Below are 3,970 nucleotides of genomic sequence, written 5' to 3'. Positions count from 1 at the left end.
ATGCTAGCCAAATGGTTTAAAAACTTGTTTTCAAAGGTATAAAAGCATAGGAATTGACTCCAACAAGTTTGAGATCAATCCTAAGTATTTTGAAGTGATTTTAAGCCATTCTTTAAGGTTTGCATCGATGCACACTCATCTTGCATCGATGCAAAGCATGCAACGACTTTTTGCATCGATGCAAAGATGTTTGCATCGATGCAACCTAGCTGAAAATTCAAATTTCAGCTTCAAAGACACATTTGCATCGATGCAAAGTGTTATGCATCGATGCAAATGATTCAAAAACATAAAAAACGGCTAGTTTTATCAAAACGGCTTCATCCCATTAACTCCCAAACGTTTCTAAGGTTTGGGGAGTCTATAAATAGATGGATTGAAGCCTTATTTCATACATGTGAGTATTTGCAAACTATCTTGTTCATATTCTTTCATTCTACACATTTTTAAGGTGTTATAATACACAATTTGAGAGAGCAATATCAATTGGTTCAATAGTGCTAAACTTGTAATCATACACTCTTCTAGAGAGTACTCATTTCATCTCAACAATTCTTTGAGAATTGTTTTCTTGTACACTTTGTAAATTGGAGTGTGATCTCCAAGGTTGAGTCAAGAGTTATAAACACTATAGTCGGTGAGGATACCAAAGAAGTATACTAAGTACTCAAGGCAAATCTTAGAGAAGGAATCTCTAAGTGGAGTAGGTTAGTATACGAGTGGTGATCATATACCGTGAGGTGTTAGAAACTAAGGACTCGGATTGTAAAAGGTTTTGCGCGAGCACCTTGAAGCTTGGCAATAGTGGAACTTCTCAATAGCGATTGAGAAAGAAAGTGGACGTAGGACAAGGATTGTGCCGAACCACTCTAAATAGCGTTTGCATCTCTCCAAACTCATCTCTTCTATATTATTGTCTTTTACCTTTGAGCAAATAAATTGTGATCGAAAAGTAGCTTCGTAAGTACTTAAGGAATAGCTTAAGTCCGATTGGTGAAAAGCTTGATCAATTTATTTGAGTTGGTGTCTATTGGAAAGTAAAAGCTCCTTATAAATGCTTAGCAATTGAGTTAAGCTCTTGGAAAAATACTAGTACAATAACACTTTTGTATATTGTCTTTAACTTTCGCAAAAAGATTCATTGTTGTTGCAATACTCAATTCACCCCCCCTCTTGAGTAATTGTGCATAGGTTCTACAAGTGGCATCAGAGCTTAACCCTTTGAAAGACTTAACCGTTTAAGGGAAAAGATCATGGCAAGCACAAGCTTTAACAACAACAACACTAGTGAAGGTAACTCAACCGCTAGACCTCCTCTTTTTAGCGGAACAAATTACTCTTATTGGAAAAATAAGATGAGAATTTGGATCCGTTCTCAAGATGTGAGAATTTGGAAAGTGATTGAGAATGGAAATCACATTCCAACAAAGACAACAAGCGCTAAAGAAGGAGAAGTCTCCGTCTTAAAGCAAGTACCGAAAGGAGAAAGTGAATATAATGACGATGATTGGAAGAAAGTGGCAATGAATGATAAAGCCATCAACTTCATTCATTGTGCACTTAACGAGCATGATTATATGAAGATCTCTACATGTGAAACCGCTAAAGAGATTTGGGATAAACTCCAAATCACTTACGAAGGAACCGACCACGTTAAAGAATCAAAGGTATTTATGTTGGTTCATGAATGGGAAAATTTTAAAATGAAAGATGAAGAGAGCATTGAAGAAGCTCTTGAAAGACTCTCCAAGATCTTCAACAACCTAAGCATGCTTGGCACAAAATACAATGATAAACAAATTGTGACCAAGGTGCTTACAAGCCTTACACCAAAATGGAACTCCAAAGTGAACGCCATTGTGGAAGGAAGGCTCTATGATCAACTTACATTTGATCAACTACGAGGTAATCTTCTCACCTATGAGATGACTATGCTAAATAGACAAAAAGGTGAAGAAAGCAAGAAGAAAAGTCTCGCCCTTAAAACAACATCACTACAAGAAGAGAGTGATGATAATGAAGAAGAAGGAGATGAAGAATTTGCACTCTTATTAAAAAGATTCAATAAGTTTGCAATGAAGAAAAACTTCAAGAGCAAAACAAAGGTACCAAAATGCTATGAGTGTGGAGAAGTTGGACACATTAAACCCAATTGTCCAAAACTTCAAAAGGAGGACAAAAACAAGAAATTTAAGAAGAAGGAGAAAGCATACATATCATGGGAGAACGAGGATGAATCCGACTCCGATGACGACGAGGTTGCAAATCTTTGCTTAATGGCAAGCGAAGAAAAGGTTAGTAATGACAACTCCACTTCTTTTAATTTACAAGATGAATATGATGCCTTACTTGAGGTGTACACAAAACTTACCCAAGATTATTCTCTCCTAAAGAAAAAGAATATGGATCTTTTAAAACAAAATGAGATGTTGAAAAATGAGAATATCAATCTTGGAAAAGATAAGTGTAGCACAAGTAGTGATCCATACAAATCTTGTAAAATGCATGAAAATGAAATTACAAATCTTAAGAACACTTTAGCTAAGTTCAATGAATCTTCAAAGAACTTAGATAAAATGTTGAAAAATCAAAAGCATGTTCATAATAAGGAAGGTTTAGGTTTTGAAAAAGGAAAATTTAAAAATACTAAAACTCCTATTAGGCAACCGCAAGCCCAAAAGGCAAGCATGCCTAAAAGGAATGAAGCCTTTAAACATCCTCCTCAACATGCTTCATTTAGAAATTATAATCACAATGCATATAGATCAAAAGATGTTGCATTTAGGAAACAACCTAGGCAACCATTTAGAAACATGCATAGGATGCATAATCCAAATGTCATATGTCATTATTGCAATAAAGTAGGTCATATAGCACCCGTATGCTTTACTAGAATTAAACATATAAACTTTCGTAGTCAAGATACGAGATGGGCACCTTATGGGCATTATGCTCATACTAACCATCAAGGACCCAAATTCACTTGGGTACCTAAATCCCAATTTTAATTGTTTTGTAGGTACGTGTTGGAGCTAAGGATACAAATTGGTATGTTGATAGTGGATGCTCCAAACACATGACCGGCGATGAATCAAAGTTCACCGCAATAGAGCCTACAAACGGAGGAAATGTGATCTATGGAGACAACAACACCGGCAAAGTAATCGGCGTTGGAAAAGTTGGTAAAAATTCTTCTACCTCCATAGATAATGTTATACTTGTCAAAGGTCTCAAACATAATCTCATTAGTGTTAGCCAACTTTGTGACAAAGGAAACTTAGTTACCTTTGACTCAAAATGTTGTTTGATAAAAAGGCAAGACACTAATGAAATTGTGCTAATTGGACACCGTGTTGACAATGTATACATGATTAATATAGATGAAGTTTCCTCAAATGATGTGAAATGCCTTGTTAGTAAAAATGATGAAACTTGGTTATGGCATCGTAGAGTAGCTCATGCTAACATGGACCATCTTAGCAAGTTGGTCTCTAAAGAGTTAGTAATTGGCTTACCAAAGCTACGTTTTGAAAAAGACATCCTTTGCGACGCATGTCAAAAGGGAAAACAAGTAAAGGCCTCTTTTAAATCTAAAAACATTGTTTCGACAACAAGGCCATTACAACTTTTGCACATGGATTTATTTGGTCCTTCCAGGACTATGAGCTTTGGTGGCAATTACTATGCTTTAGTTATTGTTGATGATTACTCTCGATTTACATGGACCTTGTTTCTAGCAAACAAGAGTGATGCATTTCGAGCATTCAAAAGATTAGCCAAAGTTATTCAAAATGAAAAGAATTTGCATATATCATCTATTAGAAGTGATCATGGTGGAGAATTTGAAAACAATCTTTTTGAAACTTTTTGTGAAGAAAATGGCATTGAGCATAATTTTTCCTCTCCTAGAACACCACAACAAAATGGTGTGGTTGAAAGGAAAAATCGTCATTTAGAAGAAATGGCGAGA

The sequence above is a fragment of the Arachis ipaensis genome, chromosome B7 (assembly GCF_059453495.1).
Source record: "Arachis ipaensis isolate K30076 ecotype BB chromosome B7, ASM5945349v1, whole genome shotgun sequence".
In the NCBI taxonomy this organism is placed as follows: domain Eukaryota; kingdom Viridiplantae; phylum Streptophyta; class Magnoliopsida; order Fabales; family Fabaceae; genus Arachis; species Arachis ipaensis.
This window is presented reverse-complemented; position numbering follows the sequence as displayed.